This window comes from Zootoca vivipara, chromosome 1, assembly GCF_963506605.1.
Source record: "Zootoca vivipara chromosome 1, rZooViv1.1, whole genome shotgun sequence".
Classification (NCBI taxonomy): domain Eukaryota; kingdom Metazoa; phylum Chordata; class Lepidosauria; order Squamata; family Lacertidae; genus Zootoca; species Zootoca vivipara.
This window is the reverse complement of record NC_083276.1, coordinates 5,600,923-5,618,952: the sequence shown is the minus strand read 5'-3', so window position 1 is coordinate 5,618,952 and position 18,030 is coordinate 5,600,923.

Below are 18,030 nucleotides of genomic sequence, written 5' to 3'. Positions count from 1 at the left end.
GCCCCACTAGCTTCTTGGGCTCTGCTGCTTATGGGGAGAGAGGGCAAGGCAGTGGGGGAACCAGCAGACCCCAGCTGGGGATCTATAGCTTCCATCCTCCCTGATCACCTAGAAAGAAAAGAAGTCTTCTGGAGAACTCTGGGTGGCAGCGTTGAGCTTTACCCAAATTTCACCTCCCTGCCCCAGAAATCTCCCTGGTTGGAGAATGCTGCCCCTTAACCCAACTTTTACTCCCCACAAATAAATCTATTCTTTACTTGCTTCCTTCGTTTGTTTGTTTGTTTGTTTTGTTTTGTTTTGTTTCATACAATTTACACACCTGTTGACTGTAAAACACACAAGAAAACCTCAAAGCAGTCTGCAAAAGGCAAAAGAGTAAATTCGAGGGGGGGCGGCATAGCTGCCAAGTTATCCCTTTTTTTAAGGGATTTTCCCTTATGCTGAATAGGCTTCCTCGCGAGAAAAGGGAAAACTTGGCAGCTATGGGGGGCGGGCAGAATCACAGCCCTACTTTAAAACTTAAAAATACTGAAACAGATTGACCTCTGCTTCATAAGCACTTGCCATAGCTGCCAAGTTCTAGCCTGAGAAATAAGGGACTGGACCGGAAGTAGCAGACCGGAAGTAGCGCTGTCGCCATTTTGGAACTGGGCGGAGCATGCTCAGAAGCTACTTTTGATGCTGCTCTGACCTGTTCCAAAATGGCCACCGCACCAGAAGTCGCGCTGCGGCCATTTTGGAACTGGGCAAAGCAGCATCAAAAGTCGCTTCTGAGCATGCTCCGCCCAGTTCCAAAATGGCCACCGCGCCAGAATAAACCGGGGGGAAACAAAAAAAATCCGTTTTTTTTGGCTGGGGACAGCTGGAAAAACGGGGGTTTCCCGGGGAATACGGGAGACTTGGCAGCTATGGTTGCATAGGCTTGTCTAAACAGAAATGCTTTTAGCAGGCACCAAAAATAGTACAGCAAAGGAGCCTGCCTGATGTCAATCGTCAGGGAATTCCAAAGTGTAGCTGCTTCCATACTAAAAGGTTGATCTCTTCCGAAGCAGAACGGGCATTACGTGAGACCTATAAGAGTGCCAATTCCGCCAACTGGGCCGGTCAAGTGGGGGCAAGGCAATCTCATAGGTAAACTGGTCCCAAGTTTGTTAAGGGCTTTATATACTAATATTTTCACCTTGAACCTTGCCCGCTAGATGTTCTTGGACTACAACTCCCATCAATCCCGGCAAGAGGGGCCAATGGTCAGGCAAGTTGAGACTTGTAGTCCAGCAACACCTGGAAGCTCACAATCTCCCATCCCTGCCTTACTGCCAGACGGAGACAAATTTATTTGTTTTCCAGTGGTTGACAATCACAACTGTGCTCAGTGTCAGGGACCGTGCTGAGGAAGGCTGCTCTGAGGAGGAATGGTGGGAGCCACCCCCTCCCCCTGCTCTTGAATCTTCCCAGGAGTAGGAGGACAGTGTGGATTTGGAACAGTGGTTTGCAGTGGGGCATAGTTCAGAAGGCAGAAGCTGGGGAATACCGGTTGGGAAACAGCTAGGAGAAGAAACACCGGGGGAGAGAGGGTTAACAGATTCACTGTCTCTGGAAAGCATTCCTCCCCAAGGTCAAGAAGAGCTCAGAAAGTGTCAGAACAGAAAGCACAGAGGGTACAAGCTCAGATTACAACCCGTAGGAGTGGTGTAGATTAATAGGGACCTACAGGGGTGTAATCCTTAATTGGGAGCACCGCCATTCTAGGAGAGGTGTTCCTTGTTCTCTCGCTGTGATGATTAAAGTTTCTAACTGGTAAGAAGACTCATTTTCCTTTGTTCTACTTATCTACTGCCACAGAGGAAGAAGCCGATTCCCTGAAGCCTGACACTCAAGTCCTGCTTCTGGTTTTCCCATTGCAGCATCTGGTTGGCCACTGTGAGAACAGGATGCTGGACTAGATGAGTCATTCACCCAGCAGGGGTAACACAGGGTTGTGTCTTGAGCCCGTTGTTGTTCAACGTCTCTATAAACAACTTGGTTGAAGGAATTATGGGGCAGTGGTGGAGCAAGCTGATCGGGCACCATGGGGGCACCGCGGGGCCTCCAAGGAGTCTGCCTGCCTCCTCCCACTCAGCCGCCCTACAGCTGAGGGGGAGGCAACAGGCGGACTGTTTGGGGCAGCGCGGAGCCTGGGGGCGCTCAAGTCACAGCGTCTCTCCCAGGAGAGACGCGTGGCTCAGGCCCGCTGCAGGCCCCACGGTGAGTGCCACCCACCATTTGGTCACCCCCCCTCAGTGGGGACAGCCAGGGCGGTCCGCACCCACTGCACCCCCCTTGCTACGCCCCTGTAGGTGCAGGTGACACCAAACTGGGAGGGGTAGCTAATGCCGCAGAAAACAGAATCAGAATTCAATGTGACCTCAACGGGTTGTAGAACTGGGCGCAAGCTAACAAAATGAATTTCAATAGGGACAACCGGCAGGTTCTACACTTAGGCAGGAAGAACCGGATGCACAAATTTAAGACGTGGAACCAGGTTGTACATGTGAATAGGACCCAGGGATCAAGCTGAACATGAGTCCACAGTGTGCTGCTGCAGCAAAGAAAAGCTAACCCTATTCTAGGCTGCATCAACAGAAGTCTAGTGTCCAGGTCAAGGGAAGTCATAGTCCCACTCTATTCTGTCTTGGTCAGACCACACCTGGAGTCCTTTATCCAGTTCTGGGCGTCATAATTTAAGAAGGGTGTTGACATGCTGGAAAGTGTGCAGAGGGGGGGGGAGCAACCAAGATGATCAAGGATCTGGAAACCAAGCCTTATGAGGAGTGGTTGAAGGAGCTGGGCACATTTAGCCTGGAAAACAGGAGACAGAGTGGAGATACGATAGGCATCTTCAAAAAAAGCTCAAGGGCTGTCATACGGAAGAGGGACCAAGCTTGTTATCTCCTGTTCCTGGCTTCAGGTTACATGAAAGGAGGGTCCAACTCAGCACCAGAAATAACTTTCTGGCAGTAAGAATTGTTGGACAGTGGAACGGACTCCCTCCTGTCCAACTGTGATTCTATGATAAGCAGGACTCTTCTGATGTTCTGAGCCCTCGGAAGAAGGCCTGTAGTTCAGTGGTAGAGCATCTGCCTTGCATGCCAAAGGTCCCAGGTCCAACCCCTGACATTGCCGGGCTGGGAGAGACTCCTGGCTGAAATCCCAGAGAGCTGCTGCCAGTCAGTGTGGGCAGTACTGAGCTAGATGGGCCAATAGTCTGACTCAGTATATGGATACCTTGGCTCTCAACCTTAATCCATTCCAGAAGTCTGTTCCAATACCAAGGCGTGCTTTCCCATAGAAAGTAATGCAAAGCGGATTAATCCGTTCCAGACTTTTAAAAACAACGCCTAAAACAGCAACTTTACATGAATTTTACTATCTAACGAGACCATGGATCCATAAAATGAAAGCAAAAAACAGTGTACTGTACAGTCACACAATCAATCCATCAGTAGCTGAACTGGGTTCCACACAGTCACAAAAACAAAACAAAGAAACCGCAAAAACAGAAACGCGAAATAAATAGCAAAAAATGACAGACCTCAGCGTAACACTCAAAACGGAAGTGTGGCACTCAAAATGGAAGCACAACACTCAAAACGGAACACATTTGGCTTCTGAAAAAAGTTTGCAAACCAGAACACACACTTCCAGGTTTGCAGTGTTTGGGTTCCAAGTTGTTTGAGTACCAAGGCATTTGAGAACCAAGGTACCACTGTATAACACAACTTCCAACTATGACTTTGAACATCCCAGGAAGGAGTTAGATGGTTTTAGCCCCCCCCCCCCCCGAGCAAGCTTCGCTAGGCTAGAACAACCCCCAAGGATGCAAAATCGGACATCAGAGCACCCAATGTATCTGAGACACAGTTTCACGGAGCACGCATCTTGCAAGCCTTTTGTTCTCAGCAGAGGGCTGTCTCAAAGGATCCTCCTGCCTAAAGAGAGATGATGGGCTCCTTAATCTTTCAACATAGTAATTTAGCTGTTCCCTGACAACGGAACATGGTGAGAATAAACTACCATTGGGGGCGGGCGGGCGGGTGGGCAGAGACTGTCTGCGGCATCAACAGAGAAAGAAATCTGTGTTATTAATTTCAAGCGTGCTGCACGACATTGTCGGGCGCAGTAATAGATTTCTATTTATTTTATGAGTTGGAGCAATAATAATTTGGTTGTAATTGGATGTCAAATAATTATATACGAACAAATCTGGGGCGAAGAGGGGGAAAGCTGCTTCTAATTCTGGACTTACGATGTGCTTTGTCTTTATCGCAGGGCATCTTTGAAGAAGCCACTAATCAGAGTGCCGGCGTGGTGAGTATCCCGGCCGTATATCTCATTTTACACTCCACACTTAATTACATAAATATGTGCTTTCCTTTTCGTACCCGACAAAAAGCTGAGAAAGCAAAAGAGAGGGGAAGAAAAGGGGAAGTATTACGCCTTGGGGGCCGCCTACAAGCAATTCAGTGCGCAAGCTTTCAAGTCACACTGCATTCTTCATCAAACTCTCCAGAAGATCACGTGACCCATGGGCAAGGATGATGGAAGTTTTAGTTCAAACCATTTGGAGGGCACCAGATTGGGGAAAGCTTGTTTAGACCATGCCCCAGGATCCTGATGGAGTCAAAGATCTGGTGAAGAAGGCTCAGCTATGAAAACGACAGAAGCCTGCTTTGCATATAACATTTGGAGGGGTATTGATCTTTTTATACTGTAGTATAATATACTGTTGATAGGGACACGGGTGGTGCTGTGGGTTAAACCACAGAGCCTAGGGCTTGCCGATCAGAAGGTCGGCAGTTCGAATCCTCATGACGGGGTGGGCTCCTGTTGCTCGGTCCCAGCTCCTGCCAACCTAGCAGTTCGAAAGCACATCAAAATGCAAGTAGATAAATAGGTACCACTCTGGCGGGAAGGTAAACTGTGTTTCCGTATGCTGCTCTGGTTCACCAGAAGCGGCTTAGTCATGCTGGCCACATGACCCGGAAGCTGTACGCCGGCTCCCTCGGCCAATAAAGCGAGATGAGCGCCACAAACCCAGAGTCGTCTGTGACTGAACCTAACAGTCAGGGGTCCCAATGTACTGTTGTAAAATGCAAGTGCAACAGGTACTTTTTGGCAAGCATGAGTGTCAACAGGTGACACTTAGAATTAGAATTTAGAATCACAGTATTTTTTTAAAGTTGGAAGGGACCCCCAGGGATCATCTAGTCCAACCCCCTGCAATGCTGGAATGTGCAGATGTCCCACAAGGGGATCAAACCTGCAAACTCAGTGTTATCAGCACCACGCTCTCACCAAATGAGTCCACCTTGAGAGGGAGAGCTGAGTTTGCGCCTCTGTAACATGTGACTTTGCCCCTGCCCTGAACTTCAGACTTCTTGATACACACTCATTTCAAAAGCCAAGAAGCTCACACAGAAACCTTGCAAGGATGCCAGCAGCCCCAGAAGCACCCTTTGAGAAAGGTAAGCTTGAAATCGATACAGGATGCCCTGTGAATTTTAATCGGGTGGCATAGGGGCGATCCGTTTGAGAAACGAAGGCTTCCTCAAGACACACAAACATAATACGTCTTGGAGTCAGAATCTGCCTGAGTGCCATAATTTTGAGAAGCGTGGGATGAACGGAAGGTTAATTGGGAAGGCATGCAAACACCCCGCAAGCAAATCAGGCCAAATGCTCATTGCCAGATAACCGCCTGGCAAACAAATCAGAATGAGACAGAGGAAGCATTGTGCAAGCAAATCAGGATGCAGACTTAATCAAAGGTCTGTCAAGAGGAGCCCAAGATGTTAGGACGGGAGGAAGATATTGATGCCCACCCAGCCCTCTCAAATGCCCTTCTAGCGAAAAACAATGCCTTCCAAAAGCTGAAATTTTAAAATTCCTTTTGCAAATGACTTGTAGCATTGTGAAGGCATTCCCCCCCCTGTCTGTTTGTCTTTCTCTCATTCTAATTCTAGTCTAATCTCCATATAATCCTCCTTAATACTTTCCCCTGGAAATCTTGCTTTCTCTCACCATATTGTAGCAGAGCAGATAACATAGGAAAGCCTGCAGGACTGAAGAAGGATTAGGTGCTAACTACGATATAAAATCAGAAAGAAAGAGAGGAGAGGAAAGTCACTGTAATCAGTCTGGGCGGCCAGAGTTGGATTAGCCATACTTACAATGAATTAGCACTCAACTCTCTGAGGGGCGCCCCGAAGGGATCAAAGAAGTGCTAGGTCTGGGTCTTGTGTTGTTGAAGAGAGAGTCTACAAGTGAATCAGTAGTCTTCCGGGTGAGGGCTTGGCTTTCAACCAAGGAAGGAAATAAGAAATACGTTTGCAAATCGGGCTGTTGCTATTTAAGGAAGGTGAGGTTTTAGGGAAAGTTGGCAAAAGTGACATGGAGGCTGGCAAAATCAACCTCGCCGCAGTGTCTGGAGACAGAGAGTCAAGTCATGTATCTACAGCAGTGACCAGAGGAGGAATGACCGCCGGGAGGAGAGCAGAGAGAGAGAAACGCCACGCTGCATCTGCAGCAGCCCAACAGGACGCCTTTATCTGCCCCAACTGCAACAAAACATGTCTCTCCTGTATCCTGTACCGCTGTAACCTCCCAAAGGCACACTCCTCCATTGTCTCCCGAGGCAGACAGATGCCAACAATTCACGTTATGCATCATTTCCCACTAAATGATAAGAAACCCCAGGGTGATTTACAAAGTAATAAAATCACATAAACATTGGGGAGACGGACCACATTTGACACTCCAAAAATGTATCGTTGGTGCTGCCCAAAACAAGAACATATTTGCCTTGTGCTGAAACAGTGACAAGGTTGGCAGCAGGAAGGTTGCCTTGGGGAAAGCATTGCCTGAACTGGGGCTACTACAGAGAAGGCCCCGTCTCTTGTTGCTGTCTGGATCTACCTTGGACTAGGGAACATAAAGAGAATATACAAAATAAAAAAACCCTTCCAGTAGCACCTTCTTCAGATAGCTCATACCAATGCCAAACTTCGTTGGTCTCTAAGGTGCTACTGGAAAGAATTTTTTTATTTGTTTCGACTACATCAGACCAACACAGCTACCTACCTGTAACTATAAAAAGAAGAGTCTGAGATGCTTATCTCAGGGTCTGGGTAGGATATATGGACTTTACCTTAAGAACCGCCTTATATGCCTGCTCAAACCCTGGAGTCACCCAGAGGAATGCTGTGAGGTGTCCCCTGTGTCACAGAGATCTGACTGGCCTCACCAAGGAGTTGGGTGTCACAGAGCGAGCCGCCTAGTAAATTCACACAAGTTGGATCTTCACATACTTGGCTTGAGTGTGAGGCCAAATGAGCACAGTGGCTCATTTCCTGTAGGTCTTACTCTGTGAAATCAGTTGCCAAGACTAAAGGTCCCCACTTTCCCACAGCAGTCTATGTCTCCTCCTCTCCCAAGCAATTGGAGACTGCGTTTGTGCGTCCCCAAACTCCCCTCTGCCCTTCTGGTTCTAAGAGACAAGGGGGGAGCGGAGCAGGGGGGAGAGATACCAGTGACTTCACCAGCTGGGCTCACCATCATCATTTATACCCTGCCCATCTGGCTGGGTTTCCCCAGCCACTCTGGGCGGCTTCCAACAAAATATTAAAATACAATGGTCTGTTAAACATTAGAAGCTTCCCTAAACAGGGCTGCCTTCAGGTGTCTTCTAAAAGTCTGGTAGTTGTTTTTCTCTTTAACATATGGTGGGAGGGCATTCCACAGGGCGGGTGCCACTACCAAGAAGGCCCTCTGACTGGATCCCTGTAACTTGGTTTCTCGCAGCAAGGGAACCGTGAGAAGGCCCTTGGCGCTGGACCTCAGTGTCCTGGTGGAAAGATGGGGGTGGAGACGCTCCTTCAGGTATACTGGGCCGAGGCCGTTTAGGGCTTTAAAGGTCAGCACCAACACTTTGAATTGTGCTCGGAAATGTACTGGGAGCCAATGTAGATTTTCAGGACCGGTGTTATGTGGTCACAAGTCTAGCTGCCGCATTCTGGATTAGTTGTAGTTTCTGGGTCACCTTCAAAGGTAGCCCCCCGTAGAGCGCATTGCAGTAGTCCAAGTGGGAGATAACTAGAGCATGCACCACTCTGGCGAGACAGTCCACGGGCAGATAGGGTCTCAGCCTGCGTACCAGATAGAGCTGATAAACAGCTGCCCTGCACACAGAATTGACCTGCGCCTCCATGGACAGTTGCAAATCCAAAATGACTCCCAGGCTGCGCACCTGGTCCTTCAGGGGCACAGTTACCCCATTCAGGACCAGGGAGTCCTCCACACCTTCCCGCCTCCTGACCCCCACAAACACTACTTCTGTCTTGTCAGGATTCAACCTCAATCTGTTAGCCGCCATCCATCCTCCAACCGCCTCCAGGCACTCACACAGGACCATCATCGCCTTCACTGGTTCTGATTTGAAAGAGAGGTAGAGGTCATCTCTGTCTCCAGGCCTCCTCCTCTCCTGCCTCTGATTCTGGACTGCTCTCTGCCACAGACTCTCCCAGCTCACAAAGCCCTGTTGCCTCTTCAGCTTCAGACACCTCCTCTTCCCAGTCTTCTCCCTCTGACCAATCATTGTCATCCCACCACCAACCCCCTGGCTCTGAGCCTTCTTCCCCTGGGGGTTCCCCAGCTGATTCCTCCCACCATTCCTCTGCATCCAACCAAACTGTGTCATCATGTATTATTCAGTGTCCCTGATCCCATGCTGTAGAAGCCTTTTTGAAGCAGAGGTTTGGTGGGCAACCTCACTTTTGAATTTCAGGTGTCTCTTCTGGGAGTTTTTTATGCCAACAGGCCTTCACAGCTGTTTAATTTATAATGTTCAAATCAGCCAGTAATTTTAATTTTTTAAATGGTGTTCTATGTTTTGACGTTATATACAACCCTGATGTTTTATGTTATGGTGGTGTGGAAATGCGTTCATAAATAAATAAAGTAAATATGGACAAGGGCAGTCCTATATAGAGGTGGGCAGCGGTGGGCACCCCACCCCCACCCCGTTCTCCCCCAGGGATGTTTCCAGAATTCTCCTCAGCGCTTCTGAGATCTGAATGACCCGGCCTCATTTGCTCCAATGTGGAACTGTCTCCTGCACTATTACTATTATTATTATTATTACTATTTTTTTTCTTTTTGGTATTATTAGTTCTTTTTGTATTTATGTATTTTTATTTTTCTTATTTTTGTTTTTTGTATCTCTTTGTGTGCTTGTTTATTCATTTTAACTTTAATAAAGCTTATTTAAAATAAATAAATAAATAAATAAAACACTATAAGACTGCGGTGAAATTTCTCAGAAAGGGATTTCTGATAATTTTTTGAATTTTCTCTTTCCAGCCCTTTCTGAACGGTTGGTGAATTTCAGTCTCCCCTGGAGAGCATTTGGCAAAACAAAACAAAACAAAAAACAAAAACAAAAACAAAACAAAACAGGCTGCCCCCAGTTTCAAAATCCATGAATTTTGGGTGCAACTCTGGATTCACCCCCACCTACCTACCTACCTACCTTCCTTCCTTCCTTCCTTCCTTCCTTCCTTCCTTCCTTCCTTTCGCAATTTAACTTTTTTTTAGTCTATCCCAGGTTGAGCTTAACAGAGGAAGATCTTTTGCACTGCTGACTTCAATTCTAGCTGGGCCTCATTTGGCCCGCAAGCTGAAGGTGCCTTTCCCTCTCAATTATCATATGCAAATGTTATGCAAACTAGTGTCCTTTTGTGTGTGTGATTAATTTCCTCTTTTGGGGGGGGGGGTTGAAATGAAAATATCCGCCCTCACCCCTACCCTCAGGTGGGCGGGGTTTACCTGACCGGTGCCACCCACCTGTGTGAATTAGCCTATGACCCGCCACCTGGCCAGGTAGGACAAAGGACACCTGGCCAGAGGGGGCGGAGTAAGGCCGAAGAAAGGAGGCTGAGCACAGTGGAGAAGCCTCTTTGTTCTTTCTTCCTTCTAGAGTCAGGAGCTCCTCGAAAGCGGGATCTCCTCGAGGGTCTTAAGACAGATCCAGGTAAGTACATTTCAATCTTAATGTGGTCCCATCCCCCAGGTAGGCCTCAGGTTTGAGGTTTTTTTATGATGGTTTACACCAGGCATTCCCAAACTGCGGCCCTCCAGATGTTTTGGCCTACAACTCCCATGATCCCTAGCTAAGAGGATCAGTGGTCAGGGATGATGGGAATTGTAGTCCAAAACATCTGGAGGGCCGAGGTTTGGGGATGCCTGGTTTACACCGTCTAGGCCAGGCATAGGCAAGCTTGGCTCTCCAGGTGTTTTGGAACTACAACTCCCATAATCCCTAGCTAACAGGGCCAGTGGTCAGGGATCATGGGAGTTGTAGTTCCAAAACATCTGGAGAGCCTGGTCTAGTCCATGCACCGGCCTGTTTAGTAGCGGTGGCATGGGGGGGGGGCGGACAGCTGGGTGAGCGTCGGGGGGGCGGTATGCTCCGCTGGGCCCAGCTGAGCCGCGGGCTCCTAGAGAAGGCTGCACTGCGGCCTATTTCAGTGGCGGCGGCATGTGGGGGGGGGCAGGCCCATCCATGGCCGCCGTTTTCACAGGGGGCGCTCGGCTGGGCCCAGCTGGGCCGCGGGCACCCAGGTGTGGGCCGCACTGTGGCCTAGTTCGGCGGCAGTGGCGCGTGAGGGGGCCCAGCAGGCCCATCCACGGCCGCAGCTTAACAGTGGGCGCTCCGCTGGGTCCAGCTGGGCTGCGGGCGCCCGGGAGAAGGGGAGGGTTGAAATGAAAATGGCCACACACATACTTTCACCACACCTGGTCTCTGCATCCCACCCTCAGTGCTGCCTCTCCATCTCCCTCGCAATTTCTGAAAAGTTCAGAGAGAGTCGATGAGGCATCTTCTGTACTCATTGAAAGATGAGTCTTTCACCTTGAGGACATGGCGGTCGGTTCTCAAATGAGGATCATTTTCTCGGACAGGGCACAATATCGATCAGATGGCACTTCAGCTTGGCAGCTACAAGTCAGAGGTGCTCAGCCACAGGGATTTATTCAATTAAATCGGAGAAGCCCATCTCGTTAAGGGAACAGCCTGTATTAACAGCCCTGTGTCCCAGAGCAATAAATTTTCCTGTCTGAACATTCTGGGTCCGACCTGCTCCAAGTGATTAACACATTGCAGAGCAATATTTCCTCTTCCAAAGAACATGAGCGAACCTATTTCGGTCCTTTTTATGGTGGTGGAAAGAACAGTGTGTTCATCGGCTTTTCCCACCGGGTCCTAAAGCCCTGCTAAAGGGACCCCTGACCATTAGGTCCAGTCGTGACCGACTCTGGGGTTCCGGCACTCATCTTGCATTATTGGCCGAGGGAGCCGACGTACAGCTTCCAGGTCATGTGGCCAGCATAATAATAATAATAATAATAATAATAATAATAATAATAATAATATATTATTTATACCCCGCCCATCTGGCTGTGTTTCCTCAGCCACTCTGGGTGGCTTCCAACAGAAAAATGAATTAAATAATCTATCAAACATTAAAAGCCTCCCTAAACAGGGCTGCCTTCAGATGTCTTCTAAAAATCTGGTAGCTGTTTTTCTCTTTGACATCTGATGGGAGGGCGTTCCACAGGGCGGGCGCCACTACCGAGAAGGCCACTACCGAGAAGCATGACTAAGCCGCTTCTGGCAAATCAGAGCAGCACACAGAAACGCCGTTTACCTTCCCGCCGGAGCGATACCTATTTATCTACTTGCACTTTGACGTGCTTTCGAACTGCTAGGTTGGCAGGAGCTGGGACTGAGCAACGGGAGCTCACCCCGTCAATGGGATTTGAACCACAAACCTTCTGATCGGCAAGCCCTAGGCTCTGTGGTTTAACCCACAGCGCCACCCGTGTCCCTAGCCCAAAACATCAGCCAAGATGCGGCTGAAGTTGTGCATCATTACTTCAAACAGAACAATCATTTGCCCCCAAGTTATTTCAGTAAATAACTTAAAAGCAAAAGAAAGAAAAGAAAATAGGAGATCAAAACATTTCAATTTACATGTACAGACTATAGCAGTTTTGGAGAAGTCACACAAAAATAAGATTAAAGTGAAAATAAATTATGCGATTAAAAGAAGCATTTTAATTTGTGATGCGACCATTTGAGGAATGGAAATGTAGAGTAAGCAAATTGCTGAGATTTTTTGTTTTTTTTAAAAAACTGATGTCAGTTGGCAACGGCAGTGCTCCAGAACAGAAAATGTAACACTGTAAATTTTCCGGAGAAAGTTGCTGAATCACAGGGACATCCGAAGCTGCCTTATCCTAGTAAGTCAGAGCAGTGGTCCATTTAGCTGAGGATTTGTCTACACAGATAGGCAGCAAAACTCGCAGCCCTACCTAGAGATGGGGACACCTGCTAGTAGTAAATCTGAAAAGGATCTAGGGGTTTTGGTGGACCACAAGCTGAACATGAGTCCACCGTGTGATACAGCAGCAAGAAAAGCTAACGCTATTCTAGGTTGCATCAACAGAAGTACAGTACTGTATAGTGTCTAGATCAAGGGAAGTAAGAGTCCCATTCTAGTCTGCCTTGGTCAGAACACATCTGGAATACTGTGTCCAGTTCTGGGCACCACAATTTAAGAAGGATGTTGACAACCAGGAAGGAGTGCAGAGGAGGGCAACCAAGATGATCAAAGGTCTGGAAGCGAAGCCTTATGAGGAGCTCTTGAAGGAGATACGATAGCCATCTTCAAATATCTTAAGGGCTGTCCACATGGAGGAGGGAGCATGCTTGGTTTTTCCCTGCTCTGGAGGGTAGGACTCGAACCCATGGCTTCAAGTTGCAAGAAAGGAGATTCCGACTAAACATCAGGAAGAACTTTCTGACAGTAAGAGCGGTTCAAAAGTGGAGCAGATTCCTCGTGAATCTTTCTTGGAGGTCTTTAAGCAGAGGTTGGATGGCTGTCAGTCGTGGATGCTTGAGCTGAGATTCCTGCATTGCAGGGGGTTGGACTAGAAGACCCCTGGGGATCCCTTACAACTCTATGATTCTATGAGATGCCAGGGATCAAACCTGGGAACTTTTGCATGCAAAGGAGATGCTCTGCCACTAAGCTGAAGGAGAGGCTGCGGAAAAGTTGGCTCTATCCCTCGCTCTGTCCCATTTTCTCACCCAGCCAGACTTCACTGACAGAGCTATTTTGAGCAAGATCTGGTTCCCTCTGTGAGTGAAGAGAAAGCCCCTCTGGGGCTTCAGAGGCAATTCCAGGGCTGAGAACCCACACCCAGAGGACAGAAAAACCATTTTGCAACCGGCAGAGCAGAAAAGAATCTCCAGCCCTCTTGCCAGTGCCAATGTTCTTGCAAGACAGCTGCCAGGGTTGATAACCCAGCCTTGCGTCGGATTTCAAAGGAAAGGAAAGCGGGCACCACTAGCTGGCAGCATTTGATTCTCCTTCGGCACGTCTCGCCTGCCTTCCTGAGCGCACACCGCCTCCAGCTAAGAAGGCAGACGGGCGGCAGAGCCTGCCTGAGGAATGAAGTCAGGCAGGTGCGCTTGTGACCAGACTGCTGATGCGATGGCAGTTTGCGGCTCAAGACAAAAGCAAAGCTTGCAATGGCTGGAGGGCTGTTGACCCTCTCTGCAGGAAACAAAGGGTGCATGCAAACCGACCCCACACAAATAGAGGGTCCCAAGTGTGCATGGCAGTGGAGGGGAGTGAAAAGCAGGCGCCTGAGCGGGCAGGTGGAGAGGCCTGGGGGGGCACATTTGCCCCTCTTGAGGCTGAGGTTCCCCATCCCTGTGCTACACCACGCCAAAGCTCAATGAAGCCTCCCCAGAAAGCCAGACCATAAAATCACAGAATTGCAGAGTTGGAAGAGACCCGGGGGTCATCTAGTTCAGCCCTCTACAGTGCGATCATATTGGGTGTTGCATGGAAATGCACCCCCAAATTCTCCACTCCAGGCCAGGGAGATCAAATTGTTACAGGGGGTGGGGGCGGACACTGCTTCCTCCTTGCTGTCGCTACCTGTTCACCTGCTCTCTCTCTCTCTCGGATCAGGCCTTCAGAGGGTGGACAAACCACCTTGGCTGTGAGTCCTGGAAGACCTCCTCCCTGCCTCGCAGGCCTTTCCCCACCTGGCCTGGGAGGGCAGGGCCCGGACTGACTCCAGCTACAAAAGCAGAGGCTGCTGAAGAGGCCAGAGACCATCTTGGCTGCCTCTTGGTACAGACTCGGGTCATGGAGCCTGAGCTTCCACAGCCACTATTCGCCATGAACCACCATTGGCAGGATTGGCAGCCGCAGCAGCAGGTATGTTCTGTACTTACGATAAAACTTCGTTGTTTAGTCATTTAGTCGTGTCCAACTCTTCGTGACCCCATGGACCAGAGCATGCCAGGCACTCCTGTCTTCCACTGCCTCCCATAGTTTGGTCAGACTCATGGTGGTAGCTTCGAGAACACTGTCCAACCATCTCATCCTCTGTCGTCCCCTTCTCCTTGTGCCCTCCATCTTTCCCAACATCAGGGTCTTTTCCAGGGAGTCTTCTCTTCTCATGAGGTGGCCAAAGTATTGAAGCCTCATCTTCACGATCTGTCCTTCCAGTGAGCACTCAGGGCTGATTTCCTTCAGAATGGGTAGGTTTGATCTTCTTGCAGTCCATGATAAAACTTAATCCCTTGTTAATTATGCTGTTTTAAATGTGTACTTTTTATTTGTTCTCCCCCTTTAGTAATGTTTTCTTGCGAAATGTTTAAGATAATTCTTTTTTCGTTAGCTTTGCTGTGTCAAACTCTGTACTTGGGCTTCTTTGTAATGTTTTATTTTGAAATCTTTAAGGCAATATTTTGCTTTCCTGTTAATTATGTCGCTCTCAACATATACGTTATTTATTTTTTTGCTTTCTTCTGCTTTATTGGATGTCTTAATGTGTTACAAGTCACTATTAGACTTTTTCTTTAAAATATAATGTGGTGTAGAAATGAAATGAATGAATGAGATTCCTGCATTGCAGGGGGTTGGACTAGATGAGCCTTGGGGGTCTCTTCCAGTTCTATAATTTTATGATTCTATGATGGTGATGGTGATAAACCAACGGGCACCAGCAACAATGGCAAGGAGGAGAGGAGGAACCCAGAGATTGCATCCCAAAACAGCCAACCCAAAACTTGGAAGCTACTTGCATAGATTTGTTAAAATGCCTTCTCATTTGAAAGCCAAGCCGCTTTGGGACACAGCTTCCCAGCCTCCCATTTGTAGAAGGGGAAGCATTTTAGCACTGGATGCTGGTCAATCAATAGGCAGCTATTTTCAGGGAAAGCAAATGTATTTTAGACCCTCTAACTTCTTCTGGAGCAGTGCCAAGGAATAAGGCTGCAAGATCAAAGGGAGGCACATTTTACAAAGCAAGGAAGGGCTTGCTCATGTAAGCACGACTCAGGAGAAGATGATCTTACCGGTGCCAGCAACATGAAGAACTTTGTGAGGGAGGAAGGGGAGAATTCGGGGGCGGGGGTCCCTGAAAAATGGCCTTTTGGAGGAGGGAAATGAAAACAAGTCCTTGGGCAGTTATCTTTCCACAAGGGCCGACATTGATGCCGAAATCCAGCATCGCCTGAGCTATGCGAGTGCGGCTTTCTCCCAATTGAATTGCAGAGTGTTTGAGGACCGGGACATTTACAGGGAAACCAAAATACTTTTTTGCAAAGCTATGGTACCATCAACCTTACTGTATGCTTGTGAAACGTGGGCCACTTACAAAGGCCATCTCCAACTCCTCAAAAGATTCCATCACCTGAGAAGACAGGCAAACTAATGCCGGTGTACTGGAAGAAGCAAAGATCACCAGTGTTGAAGCAATGATTCTTCAACATCAACTTCATTGGACTGGTCATGTTGTGCGGATGCCTGATTATTGTCTTCCAAAGCAACTACTGTACTCTATTCTAAACTTAAAAATGAAAGCGTAATGCTGGTGGTCAACAAAAGGGGTTTAAAGACTCTCTCAAGGCAAATCTAAAAAAACACTGACAACTGGGAATCACTGGCATGTGAGTGCTCCAATTGGAGAATAGCCTTTACCAAAGGTGTCATGGGCTTTGAAGACGCTCGAACTCAGGACAAAAGGGAGAAATGTGGTAAGAGGAAGGCTCTTTTGGCAAACCCTCACTGTGATCAACTCCCACCCGGAAACCTATGTCCCCACTGTGGAAGGACATGTGGATCCAGAATTGGCCTCCACAGTCACTTACGGACTCACTGTTAAGACCGTGTTTATGGAAGACAATCTTACTCAGCTACGAGGGATTGAAGAAGAAGAAGAAGCTTGTGAAGCGTTTTTTTAAAGCTTGAAATTCCACAGCATTCCAGTTGGGCGGAGAAACGGCTCAGAGCGAGCCCATTTGGAAGGCATGAAGAGCCTGAGGCCCAGGGAGCAAATCATACAATCACAGGAACATAGAAATGTAGAGTTGGAAGGGACCCTGAGGATCATCTAGTCCAGCCCCCTGCAATGCAGGAATATGCAGCTGTCCCATAGGCAGCGTCCTTGAGATATGCCTCTCGCTTGCCTGGTGTGGGAGTGTGTGTAGAAAGTAGCCAACTGCGCAAAGGTAAGATTCACGGCAGATGCTCCGCCCACTTTTGCCTCTGGCCACGCCCACCACTGTCATGTGCCCCGCAAGAGCCTGCCCAGAAAGGGAGTGTGGCCCTCAGAGTGAAAAAAGGTTCCCCATAACTGCTATATGGATAAGGTCTGGCTTGGCTTTCCTGGGTCCCAATCTCACTGTGGTGGTGTTGTTGTGGATGCAAGCTCATCACCCCTCAGTTCCTACGGCTGGAACTGGATAAGACCTCTCCATCAGATGACTCGGCACTGACCTAGGCGAGGCTGCCCCCATGAAGGTCCTCTTGCGGCCTCTGTGAGATTTTCATCCCAGCCAAACTGACAAATTCCCCTTCCCTCACACAAGCTGAACTGCCAACATTCTCTACCTGCTTTATTGCTGGGATGCTCAACTGAGCCAGTCGGTGCCCGAGGAGCCAGACTGCCACAAACAATACAGCTTCTACAACTTTTCCATTTTTCCTCTCAATGCCTGGGTGCATTCCAGAGATTCGCCAGAGATTCGCCATCACTCAGACATTTAAAACTCTACATTAAACCTGGGATACAAAGCACACAATCCACCCCTCACCCCAGGAAGGCAGCACAAGACACCAGAACTACTTTATCGGGGGTTTTGAAGAGGAAAAAAGCACCACAAACTTTCTCCTGTTCAAATGCAACGTGTTTTTAAAAAATAAAATAAAATCTACCGGCAAGGTTAAAAATCTGACGCCTCAGGGCTGCCTTCATCGCCCACGGTGGTAATAAGATGGCAGCAAACTAAGAGGAGGAAAAAAACCAGGTTCGTGAAGAATTCTCTGGTGTGTGCATATTTTATACTGGAATACATTTCCATAAAGAGAAGGCCCTGATGGAAGAACACAATCTGCACAGTTGACAAGGCTTTAGTGCTCAGAGTTAGGAAGCATCACCTGAGAGACAGACAGGACAGGCAGACTGCTAAATTATTCCTATCCAGGTCACATGGGCGGGGGAAATATTTAGGGTTTGGGGGGGAGGCATCAGGCATGGAATGATTCTCCCCATCCAACAGCAAAGGGGTCTGTCTGAGTTGTAGCAGCGCTTTGGGGGGGGGGAAGGATTTTACAATTCCTTAATTTCAGCACCTGAATTTCAGAGAGCTGTCAGTGGCCTCAGCAGGAATCACATCAAGACAATGACACTCTCCCCAGGGTGATGCTTTTAACACTCAACCTCTTAAACACACACACACACACACACACACACACACACACACACACACACATTTCAGAGTAGCAACTTAATGCAATTTGATGCCAACGTTAGCCCAAAACGTTTTGGGAAGGGAAGTAGCAAGTGGCACACAAACACAAGCAGAGAGAAAAATACAGACACACAGGGGGAAAATATATACACATTGGA